The 23,723-nt window shown below is 43.3% G+C and overlaps 1 protein-coding gene across 1 annotated transcript in view; it reads left to right on the top strand.

Annotated features, from left to right (window-relative positions):
- Positions 1 to 2,781: 2,781 nt before the first annotated feature.
- NEXMIF (neurite extension and migration factor) overlaps positions 2,782 to 23,723 on the top strand; it is a 295,924-nt gene continuing 274,982 nt past the window's right edge. The window contains exon 1 of the mRNA XM_075260374.1: positions 2,782 to 2,882. The gene's annotated coding sequence lies outside the window, so the exon portion shown is untranslated. The remainder of the gene's footprint in view (positions 2,883 to 23,723) is intronic.

Genomic DNA, 23,723 nt, shown 5'->3' with positions numbered 1-23,723 from the left:
TTGAACGTGGCATGGTTGTTGGTGCCAGAAGGGCTGGTCTGAGTATTTCAGAAACTGCTGATCTACTGGGATTTTCACGCTCAACCATCTCTAGGGTTTACAGAGAATGGTCCGAAAAAGAAAAAACATCCAGTGAGCGGCAGTTCTGTGGGCGGAAATGCGTTGTTGATGCCAGAGGTCAGAGGAGAATGGCCAGACTGGTTCGAGCTGATAGAAAGGCAACAGTGACTCAAATAGCCACCCGTTACAACCAAGGTAGCCAGAAGAGCATCTCTGAACGCCGCACAGTACGTCCAACTTTGAGGCTACAGATGGGCTACAGCAGCAGAAGACCACACCGGGTGCCACTCCTTTCAGCTAAGAACAGGAAACTGAGGCTACAATTTGCACAAGCTCATCGAAATTGGACAATTGAAGATTGGAAAAACGTTGCCTGGTCTGATGAGTCTCGATTTCTGCTGCGACATTCGGATGGTAGGGTCAGAATTTGGCGTCAACAACATGAAAGCATGGATCCATCCTGCCTTGTATCGGTAACGGTTCAGGCTGGTGGTGGTGGTGTCATGGTGTGGGGAATATTTTCTTGGCACTCTTTGGGCCCCTTGGTACCAATTGAGCATCGTTGCAACGCCAAAGCCTACCTGAGTATTGTTGCTGACCATGTCCATCCCTTTATGACCACAATGTACCCAACATCTGATGGCTACTTTCAGCAGGATAATGCAATGCCATGTCATAAAGCTGGAATCATCTCAGACTGGTTTCTTGAACATGACAATGAGTTCACTGTACTCCAATGGCCTCCACAGTCACCAGATCTCAATCCAATAGAGGAGCATCTTTGGGATGTGGTGGAACGGGAGATTCGCATCATGGATGTGCAGCCGACAAATCTGCGACTGCAACTGTGTGATGCCATCATGTCAATATGGACCAAAATCTCTGAGGAATGCTTCCAGCACCTTGTTGTATCTATGCCACGAAGAATTGAGGCAGTTCTGAAGGCAAAAGGGGGTCCAACCCGTTACTAGCATGGTGTACCTAATAAAGTGGCCGGTGAGTGTATATAGTGATCTAGCAGTGGCTATAGAGTATATACTATATATATAGTGATGCCCCCTCGGCTATAGACTATATATAGTGATCTAGTAGCCGGTATAGAGTATATATATAGTGATGCCTCCTCGGCTATAGAGTGTATATAGTGATATAGAGTATATATATATAGTAATGCCCCCTCGGCTATAGAGTGTATATAGTGATCTAGCAGTGGCTATAGAGTATATACTATATATATAGTGATGCCCCCTCTGCTATAGAGTATATATAGTGATCTAGTAGCCGGTATAGAGTATATACTATATATATAGTGATGTCCCCCCAGCTATAGAGTATATATAGTGATGTAGCAGTGGTTATAGAGTATATACTATATATATAGTGATGCCCCCTCGGCTATAGACTATATATAGTGATGTAGTAGCGGGTATAGAGTATATAGTATATATAGAGAGTGTATATAGTGATGCCCCCTCGGCTATAGAGTATATACAGTGATGTAGTAGTGGCTATAGAGTATATACTATATATATAGTGATGCCCCCCCGGCTATAGACTATATATAGTGATGTAGTAGCGGGTATAGAGTATATAGTATATATAGAGAGTGTATATAGTGATGCCCCCTCGGCTATAGAGTATATATAGTGATGTAGTAGTGGCTATAGAGTATATACTATATATATAGTGATGCCCCCCCGGCTATAGACTATATATAGTGATGTAGTAGCGGGTATAGAGTATATAGTATATATAGAGAGTGTATATAGTGATGCCCCCTCGGCTATAGAGTGTATATAGTGATATAGCAGTGGCTATAGAGTATATACTATATATATAGTGATGCCCCCTAGGCTATAGAGTGTATATAGTGATGTAGTAGTGGTTATAGAGTATATACTATATATATAGTGATGTCCCCCCAGCTATAGAGTATATATAGTGATGTAGTAGTGGTTATAGAGTATATACTATATATATAGTGATGCCCCCCCTCGGCTATAGACTATATATAGTTATGTAGTAGCGGGTATAGAGTATATAGTATATATAGAGAGTGTATATAGTGATGCCCCCTCGGCTATAGAGTGTATATAGTGATATAGCAGTGGCTATAGAGTATATACTATATATATAGTGATGCCCCCTAGGCTATAGAGTGTATATAGTGATGTAGTAGCGGAGCTGAGGGACACCTGCTCGGTATGACAAGGGTTAAGCAGCGCAGTTCCCCGCCCCCCAGCATCCCCTCAGCTGCGCGTCCACATGGCGGAGCCCCCTCTCCTGTGCGCGTCCCCGCCTCCCGGGTGCGCGCCCTTTATGACAGGTCGCGGCGCGTTCTCGCTTCCCGGAGCCCTGTACCAAAGCAAACAATGGCAGCGCCGGGCACCGCATGACGACAGGGAGAGGACGAGTGTGAGTGGGCACCGGCAGGAGGATGCTGCGGGCTCCAGCCCAGCAGGACCAGTGAGGGTCTCCTGCCCCAGCACCCCCCTCCTCCTCCTGGGACATAGAGAGCAGGGTGATGCACAAAGGGCTGTACGAGCTGGGGAGGATGCAGCATCCTGCAGGAGGAGCAGAGACAGGGAGGAGCATCCACCTGCTGCAACCGGGGCTGCCAGCCTGTGTGCCACAGTAACTGCTGCAGAGGGGTGGGGGGTAGTCGGGGGGCACTGACACCAGCTGAGGGGGCACACAGCACAGGGGAGGGGGCACTGACTGCTCCAGCACTAGCTCCATCATCCATCCTCCATGTAAGACTGCTCCAGCCCAGAGCCAGAGGAGAGGGCACATCCTACACCCCCTGCACCAGCCATGGCAAGGTAAGTGCTAGCCAGCCTGTGGGTAATGTGGGGAGGGGGCTGCCGGGTATTCCCATGCACTGTGCCAGGCCTCTGCTACCCCCAGAGAGAGATGGGCAGGCCCCATGTACGCTCAGCGGATCCTTCACTACCCTAGCTTCACTATTGGCATTGTCTGATCCATCTATACAGTGCCCTGGTGTAATCCTGTGCCCCGTATACCTTGTCGCCAGCTGTATCCCCTCTCTAATGGCTTTGACTTCAACTTAGTCCATTTGGTGCAGTTGTTTTTAGAAGCAGGGCACAGTAAGATGCCAGGATCAGGCTGCATGCACCTCCTATGCAGCCAGCCAATAGCAAGGGCCATGCTCACATCTCCCAAAAAGCCTTTTTCTGGGGAGTGCAGCACCCCCTGCTCATGTGCTCAGCAACCTGACATTTACTTTATCTGCCTGACATTCTCCTTCTGCTGGTGACTGTCCTAGGGAACATGCATGCTTATTTGCAGATGTGCTGAGGGCGGATAGATACGGCGACTGTAATCATTTCTATGAGCTGCATAATTTACCGTGATGGGAATCAACTCCACGGAATAACCTATTGCTGGATAATGAGAAAATGCAAGAATGACCCCACGTGTGCACGGTGCTGTCCATTGGTCAGCGCTCACATTGCCTTGTACAGATCTGTCTATTGGGCTTGGTATTCCTATTATTAAAGTTGTCCCTGATTTAGAGGGTTCATCTATTTCTGGTCCAGTTTTACCTCCTGGAAAGTTTGCTGACGTGTTCTATGGCTGATACAGAAAGTTCTTGGTGCCTCGGCCTCCACCGGCAGGGCTTTGTGTTGTATATTGTTTCAACACACTGTTATTTATTTGTAATGTTTCATCCTACAACTGTATACATTGTTACCAATGACTATAAACATTGTGGGAACTAAATGTAACAAATTCTAACACTTTACTATGTTCTAACCTATGACTGTAGACCTACAGACACATGGAGTATGGGAAAACCTCCCCAAAAATGGCATTTCAGAGTGGCATTTCTTCTATGGGGCGCAAATCTGGTCTAGATAAGGGGTTGGTCATCTCCAAGAGTTAGATGGAGGTAATATGTTATTGCCAATGATGGAAGCGACCTATAAAGTGACAGACCCCCAGCGAATTTCTAGGCAGATGTCTCCTGAAATATCTTTGCTTTTTTAATTCGTTATTTTTGAATCATATATTGTGCAGTATTCGTTCTTTGTTATTGTTGTGAGTGTGTTGGTCACCGGTATTAATGATGCTGCCCATAGGTGTTGGGCCCTTGTACAAGGTGCGGCCCACATCGTGCCCCTGGGCTACTCTGCAGACAGCGCTTCACCTGATCACAGCAGTCTCTTGACAGATTGAGTGGCATGGAAGGCGTGCAGTCATGCTCAGCAGATTTCATGCAGAACATGGTCATGTTTACTAGAGGCCTGATGTGTACATCAAGCAGAGAATGATTGAGCGCAGAGGTTTGCTAAACAGCCATATACAACACCCATCGTACGACTATCATTTTGTGCATAATGTGTTGCTCTTAGCGCTTGTGATATCCAAGCGGTAATGTGTGATACAAGTGGATTTTGTCTTTGCCAAAGGCCATTGCTGTTCCCTCTCCTTCCTTCCACGTCCTGATGTCTCCCTTTTCTTATGTGCTCTGCCTACAATTTGTAGTAATGAATTTCTCTGGAGCGCTTACAACCATGCAGTGATTTACTGGGCAAAAATCATATTTCACAAGTAAAAATAATGCCAAAATAGGAACATGGGGTAGCGATCATTTACATATTAACAAGGTAGCTGGCAAATAGTCGCCGAAGTGAATGACTGCTTGGAATGAATACCAGAGAAAAATTTGGTTGCTAATACAATTAACCATCTGTGTCAAGAGCAATGGAAATCTCCATCGGGAACGTTCAGTTACAGTGTCAGATTCCTCGCGTCTATGGATAGAAAGATTAACCCTATTCACGTTGCGGCATTTATGGGAAAAAATCAAATGTTACCTCTCTGCTTGTGCTCAATAGGAGATGATATCTCATTACCATAATGACTTCTCACAGTTACACCTGATGTAGCAGAGCTGTATCCGCGCTAGGTCTAGTTACAGGACGGGATGTTTTCTATAGGACTCATGAGAAACTAATAATAGGACAAAATAAGTTCTGCTCCACCTGTACGGTGAACGATGATGAGGTTTGCCATGGTAATATGGCAAACCCATTTCATATGATACCGTATATGGTATTCTGGCCCAGTGGATATTTGGCAGAATGGTCATTGTCCCCCCTTCAGTTTTAATGCAGATGTAAAAAATATTAGGAGAGCACCGGGGGCCACCACACATACACATACACAATACAGGGGGGTAGACATATTAGGAGAGCACTGGTAGGGGGCTACCACACATATACATACACAATACAGGGGGGTAGACATATTAGGAGAGCACTGGTAGGGGGCTACCACACATATACATACACAATACAGGGGGATAGACATATTAGGAGAGCACTGGTAGGGGGCCACCACACATATACATACACAATACAGGGGGATAGACATATTAGGAGAGCACTGGGGGCCACCACATGGCGCTCCAGCATAGCCGCACACCGGGCCGGAGCCATCGCTGCTCTTACTTATAAGTAAGTGATACACTGAATAATTATGGGCTATTACTCATTACTGGCTGCGCGGTTTTGCTGTTACTGCGCAGCCGGCAATAAGACATAGCCCATAATTAATCAGTATTTGTCTTCCTTATAAGTGAAAGCAATGGCAGCCCTCAGTGTAGCGATGCTGCAGGTGGGGTTGGGGCCCATTTTGCAGCGGGATGACACTTGGCGTACACTTGGCGTGATATCTGAGTGCATTCTGTTTTGCATTTACCGCAATGGGGGCTTCTAATCCATTCTGTTCCAATGACACGGAGGATTATAAAGCAGGGCTCTTTCACATGACTGAGAAATGGTCCGAGCATGGTCTGTATTTGCCCAGATTGAACTGTATAGTAACAGTATGGTGCAGTCACTCCTATACACATGACCGAGATAAGTACGAGTACTATGGCCCACACACACGCTGTACTCTACAGACAGGACTCGATTGTGCGAAAGGGCCCTTAGACTGAGATTATACAGGACGACTCTGCTGCAGATTTTCCATAAGCAATGTGAGACTATGTGGCGGCCCCACGGCGGCAATGCATCGCGGTTCTTCCCACAGCACTTTGCATAGAAAGTTCACAGGGGTTTCCTCTGATTCAGTTATACCTATAGGGAAAGAGCTGGCATTTCCGTAAGTATTATTGACATGCTGCGATTTGCAAAATCACAATGGCTTGGAAATCGCAATGTGTCCGCTGCATAGTGGGGATGGGATTCACTAGAACGCCATTCACTTTGGTGTGACTGTGAAACGCTGCTTTTTTTTCTGCTGCGGACAACACGTAGGGCCCCGGCCTGAGGATTGAAAATCAGGATGAATGCCGGGTCAGTTTGCACTGTTGGACTCTGCTTATCCTGTACATCTCAGCAACTGTGCAGTGCGGACTTGGCTCTTGACGGTATTCACATGTGCAGGTCTTATTTAGTATTGCCAAGATCAGGTTTATTCCCATGACTGTGAACATAGACTTGTGATGGTCATTCTTTTCCAACATCGGTCACGTCTGTATTGAGAACACATTGGGCAGATTTATTAAGCTACTTGCATCTTTTTTCAGCATAAATTGCGCCTTTTTGAGGTCTTTTTCTGCGCTACGCTCCATTTGTGAAGCATTTGCACCTTCTTTCCTTGCTTTCTGCTCTCGCCACTTTTGCTTTTTCGTGAGAAAAGGATGCGTGGCCTAGACAGAACTAAAAAATGAGTCCAATGATAGATACACAATACACATGTATCACAATGTAACACGTCTTGTCATAGGGCAGTAACATAAGGCTGATAGTCTGCAGCGGCCCCATACACGTAGGATCCCGTCTGACAGTCCCGTTATTGACATTGTAAGTAAGAAAACACGTCTTACACTACGGCAAAGCCCAGACATGTTATTCCACGTACAGATCTCGCTCCTTCCTGGACATCCTTCTTCATTTACATTTATGGAAGGTCATAAATTCACCACAAATCCTTTACCAAGGAGATTGCAGCAGAATTAGTCCTGGGCTGAATGTTAATAACTATATTGATCAGGACTGTTAATGCCAGACAGATTGTGGACGCGGCGTCCGATCCATCATACAGAATAAGTGACACATTATCAGCTGCTTATGTCCCATGACCGGAGGATTAAATGACTGAACTATATAGATGTGTGAATATTCTGGTATAGATGGGTGTAAATGTGGCACGTCGCCCTTATGTGTGCCAGAGGGGTCCACATGGTTCATTCTGTGCCCGGGTTATGATATTAGACTGAATGGGCCGGGTCCGGGTACGCTTTGGGCAAACAGATTTATTGTAACTCACACCAGTATATGGCACTAGTTATATCAGAAGTCTTTAAATGGTTTCAAGTGAGACATAGGTGAACCCTTAAAGCAGGTCGACGACCTCCCCCAAATATATCCCATTATACAGCTTTGTTATGCGTCAAACAACTTTGAAGCAAGTAGGACGGGTGATCCCATAGTGGTGGATGAGCGGGATGGTCCTCTGACAAGAACAGTGCTCCAAGGAGCTGAAAGCCCGCCCCCAGTGCACCAGCTGCCTCATTTGCATAAAAGTCATTTGCAACAATTTAAATGTGGCATAAATAAGAGAAGTAATGTATGTTGTTTCCCACTGTCATGGGCTCTGGATATTCTTGGAGGCAGTGCTAGACTGCCTTATGCTGTTACAGTTACTTATACTATGATGTGTTGTGATCAGGGAGCACATCCCCTTTAAGGAGAACCTGTCAGGTCAATTTAAGACACTAATGAACCAGGGGCGTAGTGTCAAAAATTGACTGCATTAAAAAAGCTTTTAAAAACATACATGCAAAACTTATTTGATCCAAAATAGTAAGTCGGATCAATTAATAAATAAATATTTTGAAATATTATTTTTATTATTATTATTATTATTATTATCATTATTTTTTAAGGAAATGTCCATTATTGCTATGCCGGCCATTATTACTGTGATTTATTGTGCAATACTTTGTATCACCTGGAATTTCTTTGTTCCTTAATAAGGATTCCTTGACCACTTGCCGAGCTCGTCTCTTGACTCTACATTTCTCATGTAGGATAAAACCCGCCATTTGTATCACAAGTCATAGATGAGTTCTTGTTCATAGATGGATGCATTGAGGTGTATGGCGGGTCATGGAGCTGCTGTTACGGCGAGGTGTCTAGTAATTGTTTCCTCAAGATACGTCTCCGGCTGATATTGTGCTCAACACTTGTTCTTTGGAATTTGCTCTAAGCTATTATACAGGACAGTATATAGTGTACAGATATACTGGGAATCCAAGACTATCATTGATATAGTGTGCACAATGCTGAGCGCATATACTGCAGTCAATATACACAATACAGCAGATCCACCATATATAATGGAAACCGATATCTGTCATTCACCATCATGTGTCAAAAATGGTGAAAAATAACCCAAAACAGTGGTTGAAGGAGTGCGTAGTAAGATGTGATGGTTACCCCAATGTGCAGGAGAAGAAAAAATAAAAAATAAAAGAAATATTTCAGCTTCCCCTTCAAGGATTTCTAGGTTAAAGGGTTTGTCCCACCATAACAGCTTATCAGTTACCCATAAGACAGGGATACGTATCTGATAGGCAGGATCCGACCATCTCCCATCATTGATAAGAACAGGGTTCCTGTGTCCCCATAGAATGGAGTGGTGGTCTCACTTGCGGCCACTCCATACTCTCCATAGGATTACCACTCTGGACATTGTTGCGAGAGATTTGCTACATTTCCGCTTTCTGTTGATACATAGAAATAAATTATTGCTACCAGGTCACTACAAAGTTATATGAGTGATGTGAATGTTATAGCGGGGTCCTGAGGTCTCCAGTATCTTTCTCTGATAGGCGGCATGTATATATAGATATCACAAGTCCATGGTCTTCCAGAACTATCAGGGGTATAAAAAACATTAAGATTAAATGGGGTTAATATTCAGTAAGCTCTGGAATCTTTTGCTGCAGATTATCTTGCTTTACTTATGTGTTCAACCCATTAAAAGGTATTACAACCTCCAAAGTACAGTTTGACATTGCTAATGGAGTTTGGCTGCTAAGTAGTCCCCGGAGTCCTGTTTCAGTTAACTGTATTCTGTGTCCTTGCAACAATAGCAAAATAACACTGTGATGGGGTTTAGTTTGAGAAAGACAGCTGTGAGGTTTCTCTCTTTGTTTATACCTAAGATTTCCCTTTAGGATCAATAAAAAAAAATATAGTGTCTGGTCTTGTGCTTAAAGGAAACCTGTTAGTTGGTTTGCACCTTCTAAACCTCAGCCAGGGCGTTACTGCGCTTTTTAACGCAGTGGGAAAAATCGCAGTGTTGTCCAGTATCTGCATAGTGGATGGGATTATTGTGAATCCCATGCCTACTTTGCATTTCAAACCGCTGCGATTTCCAAAACCGGAACGCTGCTATGTGTCTAGTGGCAGAACGCAGTCACTGCAGATCAGTCCCTAGTCATGTCAATGAGCTGATCTGCACTTACCTGGTCGGAACACTAGACAGAAAATGAAGCTGTTTGCTTCCTGCTACATTCTCTGACTATAATGGGGTTGCATTTTTTTTAACCCAGAAATCCAGTAAACGTCCCGGAAGAGAATACAGTGTTTTATTGTCACTGTATAGTGATGAGATTCTAGTCCATCCCCACTGTGCAGGAAAATACATGCTGAGGAAACCCTGCAATTTCCAAAACCATCATGGTTTTGGAAATTGCAGCATGTCAATTATATCTACGGAAACGCCGGCGACTTCCCCATAGATAGAATCGTCACAGAAAGTCCGCGGAGGAAAACTCCATGAACTTTCTGTTCAAAGCGCTGCAGGAAGAACCGCGATGAGTTCCTGCTGCGGTTTTTCCCATGGGGCCTTAGGCTAAAGGCCTGATGTTTCGGAAACGCAGCTTTTTTTGTTGCAGTTTTTTTGAATCAAAGCCAGGAGTGGATTGACCAAAGAAAGATGTATAAGAACTTCCTAGATATTTCTCATTCCTTTTAAAGCCACTTTTGGCTCAAAAAAACTGCAACAAAAAAAGCTGCGTTTCCGCAACGTGGGGCCTCATTGTATACATGAAGTGGTTTGCCGCTGCAGAATTGCTGGTGGTTAAGGGCACGTTCTCATCTGCAGCGGATTTCGTTACAGTGTCTGCTGAAAATTGGGAAAGGAAAAAAATCTTATAACGACGACACTTGACGGACCCCATTATTGTCAAGGGATCCGTCAGACTCTGCGTGTTACTGCCTTTGTAACATATCTATGTTGTTCGGATCCCCTAATGGACAATAGCACCCAACACCCAGTACCTGAGGCTCAGCACCTATAAGGAGGGGATGTCTTGTATTGTGTATTGTGTTTTTACTTTGATTTTTCTGGTTTTATTATATAATCGTATCTGCTGATCTGGCATGTTTCCACTATTATATATCAAGTGATACACATTGTATCCACTTATAGTTTTATACCTGATGACACCGTTTGGTTTGTCTGTAGACATCTTGTTTTCTGATGTACCCAAATGTAATATAGATGCTGTTGTTTGGTACTGTATGGCACCTTACATGTCCGAATGTCTGAGAAGGTTGTATATATATGTATGTATTTATGTAAAGTATACACTACCCAGCAGCTCTGCCCGCGCGGTGCATTAGTGTTGAGGTGGGCCAGACCCATTAGTTTTCTTGTATTCTCCTATAACCTGCCATGTGACCTTCCTTCTCTGGATTTTCGGCTCCCTGCTGCTTCACAAGGAGCTTTGATGGCCTGGAATAAATATAGAGATTTCTTGGCACGTCCTAGGAGGACATTTGTTTTGTTAAAAATTTGAAATAAAAAGCGAGTTATTTTTATGTCCTATATTTTGGACCCAAGCTTCTGCTATGACCTTGTTTTATCCCTTTACATTGCAAGTAAATTCTAGCATGTATTAAATGCCGGAGGGAACCGGTGTCGGCGTTCAGTCTAGAAAATTATGGACTGCTTGTAGCGAGGGCTGTATTTTGTGTTTACCGTGGCTGTTCTTGTGCGTTGCAGACATGGCGCTTGTATGTATCATCGTGACTGCAATGAGATATACAGTATCAATAAAATGTGTTTATCCAGCACTTAGACAAAGCAGTGCGCCAGGTAGCATCATCCATTGGATGTGCGTCAATAGTCCTGAGATTATTTCTCTATTTTGGTCGTCTCAGGCAATACAGTATTATCATTTTGTATCCTGAACACATTGATGCCCCATCTTTAGCGCTGGCCGTACACCTGAGATAGCTGTTCACCATATGTGCAAATATATAGAGCTTACAACATATCAAGCCTGTCAAAATACAATGTATTCCCCAAAAATCTATCAGTTGAAATTTGGATTTTCCCCGTACTCATTAATGTAGAATAATCTGTGTCAGCTGTCTGATACGATATGTAGGGCTAGCCTACCCCTGTCTCGTCCACGTTGCGGAAATGTTGCATTTTTTGTTGCAGTTTTTTGAGCCAGTCAGGAATGGATTGAGAAGGAATGGGAAATATATGGGAAGTTCTTAGACCTTTCCCTTCTGTTTCATCTACTCCAGACTTTGGCTGAAAAACTGCTGCAAAATTTGCAACAAAAAATACCGCATTACCATACGGTGAGGCCTTGGTCTTAAAGAGGTTATACCGGAATAGGATAGAGAATAAATGCTGTGCATTCACCCCAGCCAGGGGCTCATTAACCCCCGGCAGTGTCACCTAGGCTCTTATAAACCACAGTCTAGGATGGCGGCACCATCACCGATCCACAGCGTTCTCACAACGGTCAGAAGCCAAATCCACCAATTCGCGGCCTCCTTACTAACGACAAGGCTCCTTACTTGACGTCCTCTTGTAATTCAGGTATCAGCAGTAGTTAGCAATTACCTGCAGATGTTATTAAGGATTTTCTGTCTTCGGCAACGAAGGATGGCAAAAATGTAAGTGTTTAGCCATCTGGAAATGTTTCTTAATATTGTCAAATGGTTCTTCTGCAACAATTGCTACAGATCTTCAGATGACTTCACGCTCTCCATTTTTTTTTATTTTTTCTGAATTGTGGTCAATAGATTTAATTTAGACAAAGGGTAAAGCATTCGGCTGCGAGCGCCCGTGCTCCACATGATGGATGTCCCGCACACACCGGGCACATGGTGCCGTCAGATGCCACATTGTTCATTATAAACCTGCCCTGACACATTGTTTCATTTTTCCTGCTGCAAAGAGATTGTTGTATTGTCATAAGGAAATAGTACAAGGTTGTGAAGAGCTGGGAGACTGCAGAATGTTACTGACAATACCTGTATTACTTTATTGCTTCTATGTGGCTTTTGTTAAGTGTTAACATGCCGCAGATTCGTGTCCATCTGTATGTAATAGCGCCAGAACACTTACCTTTAAAGAACAATCTCTTTTGCTTTTATATATGTGCGGCATTGACCTGATAACACGTTTTTTTTGTTGGATTTTATGTTCGTTTTTATGTTTTTTTTAATCAAGTCTTAGGCTGTGTTCGCATTGGTTCTCTGGCTATATTAACCTTCATCCATTGTTTTCCTCCTGCTAATAGCCCCACGATGGCTACACTGCATTTCTCTCTGCTGCTGGTTCCTAAAGACAGAACTTCCCTAGTAACAGGAAGTCAACAGCAAATTGGAAGGAATGGAGGCAGGAACTTTAGAGAGGATTTTCAGGCAGAAAACAGCAATATTTCTAAAGAAAGTGTATTACGTTTTAGTCCAGAATCGCCTGCTCTATTGAATGAGACTTGAAAATGATAGTTATTGACATGTTATAGTGATGTGATAGTTATTGAAATGAATGTTATTGACGTCGATGTTACTAGGCAGTATTTCTTTTTTTGTATGATACCCTTGTATTAAAATACAGTAAGAACAAATAGGTATACCATCATATATTAAACGTATGCCGAAAGAACATACCTATTTACAGTAGGAATTTTGGATGTGTACACAATGAACTTGAAGACAGTCTCCCCCAATGATATTCAGCTGCTACCAGTGCATTACAGTGATAGACTACATACCCCTGTTATGTATGTCACTGTTGTAGATTTAGAGGAAACAACTCCTTTGTATTCTTATGTAAATGAGGCAGTAGGTGCACTTGGGGCGGGCCTTCGACCCTGGGAGCGCTGCTCTTGTTGCTGAAATAGAATGGGTGATGTCATGGCATGGTGTGGTGCAGGCAGGAGATAGCAAGAGCAGTGCTCCAGGAATTTGAAGGCCCGCCCCCAGTGCACCAACTGCCTCATCTGCATAAGTGATATAACAAAGCTACATTGTTCATCATTTGTTGCAATGTGCTCCATAACATGGCAGCAGCAGTTGAATATCATTGCGGGCTGGTAGACATCCAGCCTGGGCATATACAAGGAGAAGCCGGCTATAAAAGCTTTTTTGCTGCCTTGTGAACCTTTCCTGAACTACTTTTATGTGTAATTCCTCCGTGTTCTGGCAGAGCCCTAGTAAAATATTGCATATTATTCCTAAACCGTGGTTCCCTTCACCAAAGTTGTTATAAAAAGTGCTGCCAAAGCCGTTTCTGCTTTTTTTTTTTTGCATAAAATTTGGCCCGTGCACTGAGATCCTTCGTGTCACTGGATGTGCCAAGTTATATCCTGATCGCTTGTGTGGTTGCGAAGATACCGAAAGCTAAAATGACTTTTTTTTTCGTCCTGTTTTTTGGCAGTTTCTTCCTGAAACAGTTGGGAATGTTCGGGTGAGATTTCTGTTGTATTTCATAGGAAAATCATGTGATATATGTATTTGGAGAAAAACTTTCTTGCCGAACTTTTAACAAATCTGTTTATACTCCGTTGTGGAAAGTAAATTAAAATGTAACTATTTTTTGACAAGTGTAGCCATGAAAAAGATCTTTATGTGTTTCATATTATGCTGCTGTGCAATAAAGCAGATGGTCCCAAACCCGAGCCCATGGAGACTATGGATTTTGGAATGACGGTATTTTGTGTTATATTTAAAGGGATATTTCCATCTTTCTTTGCCTCCCTAACTTGAGCTCTTTCCATCCTTTAAAGGGATCCTATCATTGGATTCCCTTTTTTTTCTCCCTAACACGTAGGAATAGCCTTAAGAAAGGCTATTCTTCTCCTACCTTTAGATGTCTTCTCCGCGCCGCCGTGCAGTAGAAATCCTGGTTTTCCTCAGAATACAAATGAGTTCTCTCGCAGCACAGGGGGCGGTCCTCAGCGCTCAAACAGCACTGGGGGTGTCCTTAATGCTGCGAGAGAACTCTCCCACACCGCTTCCATCTTCTTTTGGAATGGCCTCTCCCTGTGTCTTCTTCCGTCCTTGGTTTCAATCTCCTAGGCCTCCGGCAGAGCCGACTGCGCATGCCCAGGCCACAAGAAAATGGCTGCTTACACAGTAAGCTGGTGTAAGCGGCCATTTTCTTGTGGCCCGGGTATGCGCAGTTGGCTCTGCCCAAGGCCTAGAAGATTGAAACCCAGGACAGAAGAAGACACAGGCATAGGCCGTTCCAGAAGAAGATGGAGAGTTCTCTCGCAGCATTGGGAACGCCCCCAGTGCTGCGAGAGAACTCATTTGCATACCGATGAAAACCCAGATTTCTACTGAACGGTAGCACGGAGAAGACATCTAAAGGTAGGAGAAGAATAGACTTTCTTAAGACTATTCCTATGTATTAGGGAGAAAAAAAGGCATCCAATGATAAGATCCCTTTAATAGGTTCATTTTGGGCCTGTGCCATTATGATTAATGGGGATTATTTTGAAAGTATTTCATTCATTTGAAACCCTTCTCATTTTGGGGTGAGGGGTGGGAGGTCCCACTCAGGGATTGACTCCGCCCACTGGACTCCTAATTCTAGAACGATCAGGGATTAAGCTGCTTCTAATACAGGTTATGCCGAATCTCTCCCCATAAGACTATATAGATTTGACAACCTTACAAGGTGACAGATTCTTCTTTTAAGGGACTTTCTTAGTCACACTGAAACGACTAGAGAGCAAAATGCTAATTGAATGAGTTTTACTCTTTTGTCAAACGAAGGTTGTTCGGTATGTAATGAAAAGTTACACAATACAATGCAGAACCCTGCTCGTATTCATACAAATTGTCATTGCTTTCTTCTAGTGGATAAAAATCTATTCATGACGGTGTAATGGACGCACAGGTGCACGGCTCAGATAACTGCATTGCAACAAGTCTGGAGCAATGTGCATCATTCAGACCGTGTTCACATATTACAGTAAATAGCAGGTTTGCAGCATAGATTGTTAGACTTAGGCATAGTAAATACCGCCATGTGTAGGAGCCTTCAGCACCTGCAGCTTTAGGAGCTTTGCCCAGGCTCCATTACATGGCCTACATGTTACCTTGTTCCCAGGATAGATTATCATTATGAGATTGGTGACGGTCTGACACAGAGAATGGAGCAGGTAGCAGACAGTGGCAAGCTCAGGACAAAGCTGCAGTGACTCAGTTCCACCACTACACAAAGAACAGCGCTGTCTGCTTCCTGCTCCATTCTCTGTAGCTGAGAACAGGGGTGCAGGTGTCAGACATCGATCCGGTACAAATGGCCTACCTATAGGATGTGTCACCAATATGTTTAGCCCAGAAAACTCCGTGTCTTACGCATTACATTGCTTTACCAGGGAAATCGGAGGACCCCGCTAATCGGATAATGATGATTTATCCCAGAAATCCCCTGTAATCTTCTCATCACATGTCTAATGATAATTCAGATATTTGCAGATATGTGTATGTAGTATAGGACGTTTTATAGACTGGCTGCTTCCCCTATACAGTATATAGTCCCCCATTCAGACTGTGCAGTTGTGCAATGTATTCTCCATGACTGTATTAGCTGAACCTAAGTAATGACCTGAAATAATCTGTGAAGTGATGCTATAGAGGGTGCGGGCCTCCTGTAATATTTGAGGCGCCCCCGTCCCTATTCCATATGTTAGTGCTTCTCTGCAGACTTGTGAGGTGTCAGATTATTAGGAGTCGGGTACAGTTCACACTAACACCGTGATCCAGGACTGAGCACATGAGAGGAGCTTTTCTTGGCCTTGTCTTGTTCTGTATTCCTGAAGTGGACTTGTCCTTCCACTCACCCCTTTCTAATTCGATTGCCCTCTCTCTTTGTGGCCCCCGGGGCTAATGCTCACAAGGACACATCAGGGGATATTAATCAGAACTTGGTGCCTGGATACAAGGCTGGCGGCGTTATCAATGCAGGATGGTGATGTCATAGGGAGACGTCCGACCTGTGCCCGGGTCTGTCTACCTGCTCCATGGGAATACAGGCGAGGGAGTCTGATTTGATTTGGGCTGCAGTGGAGTGTGCGCGACAAGTGATATCCTGCAGTAGACGACATTAGGATAGTTTAGCACCAGCTCATCGCTTATTAGCTTCATTTCCAAGGGCAATTTACTAGCAAAGAGGTAAATGGGAAACCTGGCTGATATTTATGCTGATCAGCGTTCTGCAGACTTTCTCCTTCTCCAGACATTTGCATTATGTTATGGTTATCCGATACATTGTTGCCTATCCTATCCTACTATCCTATCCTATCCTATCCTATCCTATCCTATCCTATCCTATCCTATCCTATCCTATCCTACTAATTGTGAAAGTTTGTGTATTTGGATGTTTGTTCCTCAATCACAGCCAAATGGCTGAACGGATTTAGGTGATATTTCAAACATACCTAGATATTCACTAGGAAGGAAAGATAGGCTACTTCTTAGGTCCCACACTCACCCAGAATACCGACCGCGACCGGCGAATGTTCTCTCTGCCTCCGCTGCAGGACCTGAGATGACATCATCACAGGTCTTTCAGCTGGGCTCCGATTGCTTGGCTGCAGTCTGTGTGCAGGCTGCAGGGGAAGCCGACGGCCTGATACGTTGGTGGCATTGCATGGGTGGCACCAGTGAGCAAGTCCGCGCCGGAGAAAATGGCGGCTTCTCCCGGCTCCGGAGTGACGCCGCCATGCATATGTTCTGCCCACTTACCACACATTTGGCAGATGGCCGCATCGCCACCCATAACTTGCCGTCTGGACGAACACCCGCGGGAGAATGGACACATACCTCCGCACCACCTCTTCAGTGACTACAGCGGCTCCAGGTAGGGGTTGCCAGCTGCGGGGGTTAGGGGCTTTCACAGTGCGTGCGTGGGGATGAGAGGGGGGGATGTTGGGGGTCTGGGGATGAAGAGGGTTGTTAGTTGGGGGATTAGAGGGAAAGGGATGTTGGGGGTCCAGCGGGGAAAGGGGTGCAGGTATTCAGGAGTGGGCCCGCAGGGAACTGTGGTAGGGGTGCAGCGGGGGTGCTTTGCATGTCTTCAACTGGGGGGGCCATTGTCGCGAGCCGCGGAGAGGGGCTGGTGGGGCGCACGGGCAGGACTAGTGGTAGAGGATGCGCCTTGGCGGGGGAGAGACATGGACGCGGAAGCGGGAGAGGCCAGGTGCATTGAGGACGGTAGGCCCGGGCATGCGCAGGAGGTGGGTTGCGCAGGGGGCCGCGGACGAAGTCGCGGATACTACTAGTACAGAATAAAACTGCAAAAGCTCCTGCACTGCCTAAGAATACACATTCCCCAAAAACCGCAGGAGGGAGAATACAAGGGAAGTAGCTATAGGGAATGCAAAAGTAGGACCCTGGTCCTGGAGATGGACCATAATATCATATAAACACAACTGTTATATATAATACGTGGCTGGTGAGGAGCCCGGGGACACAGGATCTTTTATGGCTACAGGTCAGGTCTCGGTGCAGTATAAGCAAGCCATACACCAACGAAATCTCCAAATAAAAGGATCAATTATTTGTAATGCTATTATCCAATTATTGGCAGTATATGATGGATTAGATGTTCAGTTTGTTACATAGTTACTTTCATGGCTATTTTTGTGACTCAGATGAGCTTTGAAGCTTCTGTCTGACCAGGGCTGTCCGCCATTTATGAAGGATCAGTCGGCGCCCGGGCCTACAGACCGCACAGCCCTGCTCGGTGAGATAATCTGCGACCAGAGCCGTCCAGCAGCGACATTGAGATAGTTATTGGCAGAATATAGCAACTGTATGCAATGTGAGTATATATGTAATGGCGGGTGATAAGAATTCCCTTCCGATCCCTATGCAGCACTTGTATCTAGTATTGTAGCATGTAGAGTATATACCGTATACCGTACAGCATAGAGATGGACGGACATTACATGAACAAGGATCAATTCCCTGATACACATTTGGGTTTTATATTTCATCTGCTCTGCTCCAGTTCGGTGTCTCCTGCTGACAGTGAAATAGAATCTATTATTATCCGTCTATTAGTTAATTACATTTTTTTTTAATAACGTATGTGTATGTAACCCAAGGATCTGTTCATTGTTTGATGTATCTCAGTATTGTGAGGCCTCGCTGCACCTTCTCCTGACCGTGAGCAGCGACACATATGATGGCCGCTAACATACGCCCTAATATAAGAAGGTTTGTCATCATGGTCGACCCCCATTAACATAAAAGCCCCTTCTAGCCCCCATAGCATCACTTTCCTTCCTATGCACACGTTACATGTCAGTATAGTATACATGTCCCAGGCGTTGCTCCTATAGGCTTACACTGGCTCTCAGAGTTGCGTCGTATTCTCGCCTTGGCGCTTTGTGTTGCAGATAATAAAGCGCTCACTTTGCCGGTAGCAATGTATCTGTCCCAGCTGGGAAGCCGGTGTTACATTTATAACTCCAGCAAAAACACACACAAATCAGATGAATGGCTGCCGTCCTCCTCCGCCATCGCTCACCGCGGCAGCACCGAGTGCCTTTCCCTTCACCTGGTAGAAACTGGTGAAAAATTAGGAGATCAATAGGGCAAAAACCGTGCCGGATTTTGAAGCCATTTATCTGTACAGCGGGCCATAAAACACGCTTTCAGCGCAGATTTACTGCTCACTTTTTTGCTAAGTGCAGATATTGGCAGAGACTTCACAGGGATCTAATCGGTAGGGACAGAGCCGAGAAGTCTTCACAGGTTTATGGTTGTCAGGATTTTCTTAAGGTGGGGGGTCCGATCAATCCTCCTTCCTAGTTTTATACCTTGCAGCACCGTATGATGGAGTATTATCATCACCATAAAGTCCCAACACAATATAAGCATTGCAACACTTGTAGGAGATCAGGAGGGGTAGACAATTACATGGCATGTAGTGACCTTCCTGACCTCCACCAGTGCTGGGGGCGCCACTGGGCTCAGACTATATAGGAGATTTGTGGTCAGCCCATGTAACAGACCCTATGTATTGTCTTGTAAATTCTTCAGTTAAAGGGATGATAATCTGTGACCAGAGCGGTCCAGCAGCGACATCCTCCCCTCCTCGGCGTTCAGAGATAGTTCTTGGCAGAATATACCGTAGATAGTTTCAACAATTGAATATTATTTCTTTTGTTATGAAAAGTTATAGAATTTTAGAATTTTCCAGTCTATATTCAATAGGAAGAGTTGGGTTGTGGCTTCCCGGCCCCCTTAATGACCTCGGATACCTCTGATACCTACAATACTGGACGGTGCTATTTCTGCATTTATAGTATCTGACATCCGGATTCATTGGTTTTAATATAATAAGAGCGAGTAGAGCGGAGCTGGAATAACGGAACGTGAGGTCAGAGTATACAGAGGAAGCAAATAGGAAATATACAGCTGTAATAGTAACACAAAATGTATCCAAACCAGGGGACAACCCAGAATATCTATCTATCTATCTATCTCCTATCTATCTATCTATCTATCTATCTATCTATCTATCTATCTATCATCTATCTATCTATCTATCTATCTATCTCCTATCTATCTATCTATCTATCTATCTATCTATCTATCTATCTATCTCCTATCTATCTATCTATCTATCTATCTATCTATCTATCTCCTATCTATCTATCTATCTATCTATCTATCTATCTCCTATCTATCTATCTATCTATCTATCTATCTATCTATCTATCATCTATCTATCTATCTATCTATCTATCTATCTATCTATCTCCTATCTATCTATCTATCTATCTATCTATCTATCATCCATCTATCTATCTCCTATCTATCTATCTATCTATCTATCTATCTATCTATCTATCTCCTATCTATCTATCTATCTATCTATCTATCTATCTATCTATCTCCTATCTATCTATCTATCTATCTATCTATCTATCTATCTATCATCTATCTATCTATCTATCTATCTATCTATCTCCTATCTATCTATCTCCTATCTATCTATCTATCTATCTATCTAACTATCTATCTATCTCCTATCTATCTATCTATCTATCTATCTATCTATCTATCTCCTATCTATCTATCTATCTATCTATCATCTATCTATCTATCTATCTATCTATCTATCTATCTATCTATCTCCTATCTATCTATCTATCTCCTATCTATCTATCTCCTATCTATCTATCTATCTATCTATCTATCTATCTATCTCCTATCTATCTATCTCCTATCTATCTATCTATCTATCTATCTATCTCCTATCTATCTATCTATCTATCTATCTATCTATCTATCTCCTATCTATCTATCTATCTATCTATCTATCTATCTATCTATCTCCTATCTATCCTCTATCTATCTATCTATCTATCTCCTATCTATCTATCTATCTATCTATCTATCTATCTATCTATCTATCTATCTCCTATCTATCTATCTATCTATCTATCTATCTATCTCCTATCTATCTATCTATCTATCTATCTATCTATCTATCTATCTATCTATCTATCTATCTATCTTACCAAGGTGCTACTTAAGAAATGTCTGCTAATCTCACCCTACATACCGTATGTAGGTGAACATGTCGGGCTGTGTTATTCCTTTATTACTCCCATTCCAGAGTACACTACACAAAGCCCTTATGACATAGCTGCTGTTTACATAGGACAATATATACCGTATATACTCGAGTATAAGCCAACCCCCCTAATTTTACCACAAAAAACTGGGAAAACTTATTGACTCAAGTATATACGGTATTATCCTACTACTGTATGACCAATGTACATAGGACTGTGGGGTTCGTGTCCATTCACATTCCTATACGATGCTTCATGATGATCAATAAGTGAGTCACAGGAAATGTTCTACTTATCGGATGAATCATATCCATTATGTGCTGCAGCGGGACCGCGCCGACCTGACTAACAATAGGAAATATGGTCAGATACAGACTGTACATATTACAAGGTCTGTGGCTTTATAGAAGGGTCACAGCACATCGGCCCCACTCTGTATAGTCATATGCAAACATAATACACAAATTATTGGTGTAACAAGTAAGACCAGGAAAACAAGGCCCCGCTGCCGTCACATACAGAACAGGGAAAGCTATAAATATAATATTATATACTGTGTGTACGGTCATGGATAAAATAATGTCACAGTACAGGGATAATACACACAGTGATGTCACAGTACAGGGATAATACACACAGTGATGTCACAGTACAGGATAATACACACAGTGATGTCACAGTACAGGATAATACACACAGTGATGTCACAGTACAGGATAATACACACAGTGATGTCACAGTACAGGATAATACACACAGTGATGTCACAGTACAGGATAATACACACAGTGATGTCACAGTACAGGATAATACACACAGTGATGTCACAGTACAGGATAATACACACAGTGATGTCACAGTACAGAGATAATACACACAGTGATGTCACAGTACAGGGATAATACACACAGTGATGTCACAGTACAGAGATAATACACACAGTGATGTCACAGTACAGGATAATACACACAGTGATGTCACAGTACAGGATAATACACACAGTGATGTCACAGTACAGGATAATACACACAGTGATGTCACAGTACAGGATAATACACACAGTGATGTCACAGTACAGGATAATACACACAGTGATGTCACAGTACAGGATAATACACACAGTGATGTCACAGTACAGGATAATACACACAGTGATGTCACAGTACAGAGATAATACACACAGTGATGTCACAGTACAGGATAATACACACAGTGATGTCACAGTACAGGATAATACACTCAGTGATGTCACAGTACAGAGATAATACACACAGTGATGTCACAGTACAGAGATAATACACACAGTGATGTCACAGTACAGGATAATACACACAGTGATGTCACAGTACAGGATAATACACACAGTGATGTCACAGTACAGGATAATACACACAGTGATGTCACAGTACAGGATAATACACACAGTGATGTCACAGTACAGGATAATACACACAGTGATGTCACAGTACAGGATAATACACACAGTGATGTCACAGTACAGAGATAATACACACAGTGATGTCACAGTACAGGATAATACACACAGTGATGTCACAGTACAGGATAATACACTCAGTGATGTCACAGTACAGAGATAATACACACAGTGATGTCACAGTACAGAGATAATACACACAGTGATGTCACAGTACAGGGATAATACACACAGTGATGTCACAGTACAGGGGTAATACACACAGTGATGTCACAGTACAGAGATAATACACACAGTGATGTCACAGTACAGGGATAATACACACAGTGATGTCACAGTACAGGATAATACACACAGTGATGTCACAGTACAGGGATAATACACACAGTGATGTCACAGTACAGGGATAATACACACAGTGATGTCACAGTACAGAGATAATACACACAGTGATGTCACAGTACAGGATAATACACACAGTGATGTCACAGTACAGAGATAATACACACAGTGATGTCACAGTACAGAGATAATACACACAGTGATGTCACAGTACAGAGATAATACACACAGTGATGTCACAGTACAGGATAATACACACAGTGATGTCACAGTACAGGATAATACACACAGTGATGTCACAGTACAGGATAATACACACAGTGATGTCACAGTACAGGATAATACACACAGTGATGTCACAGTACAGGATAATACACACAGTGATGTCACAGTACAGAGATAATACACACAGTGATGTCACAGTACAGAGATAATACACACAGTGATGTCACAGTACAGGGATAATACACACAGTGATGTCACAGTACAGGGATAATACACACAGTGATGTCACAGTACAGGATAATACACACAGTGATGTCACAGTACAGAGATAATACACACAGTGATGTCACAGTACAGAGATAATACACACAGTGATGTCACAGTACAGAGATAATACACACAGTGATGTCACAGTACAGGATAATACACACAGTGATGTCACAGTACAGGGATAATACACACAGTGATGTCACAGTACAGAGATAATACACACAGTGATGTCACAGTACAGGATAATACACACAGTGATGTCACAGTACAGAGATAATACACACAGTGATGTCACAGTACAGAGATAATACACACAGTGATGTCACAGTACAGGGATAATACACACAGTGATGTCACAGTACAGAGATAATACACACGGTGATGTCACAGTACAGGATAATACACACAGTGATGTCGCAGTACAGGATAATACACACAGTGATGTCACAGTACAGGATAATACACACAGTGATGTCACAGTACAGG

The sequence above is a fragment of the Leptodactylus fuscus genome, chromosome 11 (genome assembly GCF_031893055.1).
Source record: "Leptodactylus fuscus isolate aLepFus1 chromosome 11, aLepFus1.hap2, whole genome shotgun sequence".
NCBI lineage: Eukaryota > Metazoa > Chordata > Amphibia > Anura > Leptodactylidae > Leptodactylus > Leptodactylus fuscus.
This window is presented reverse-complemented; position numbering and strand designations above follow the sequence as displayed.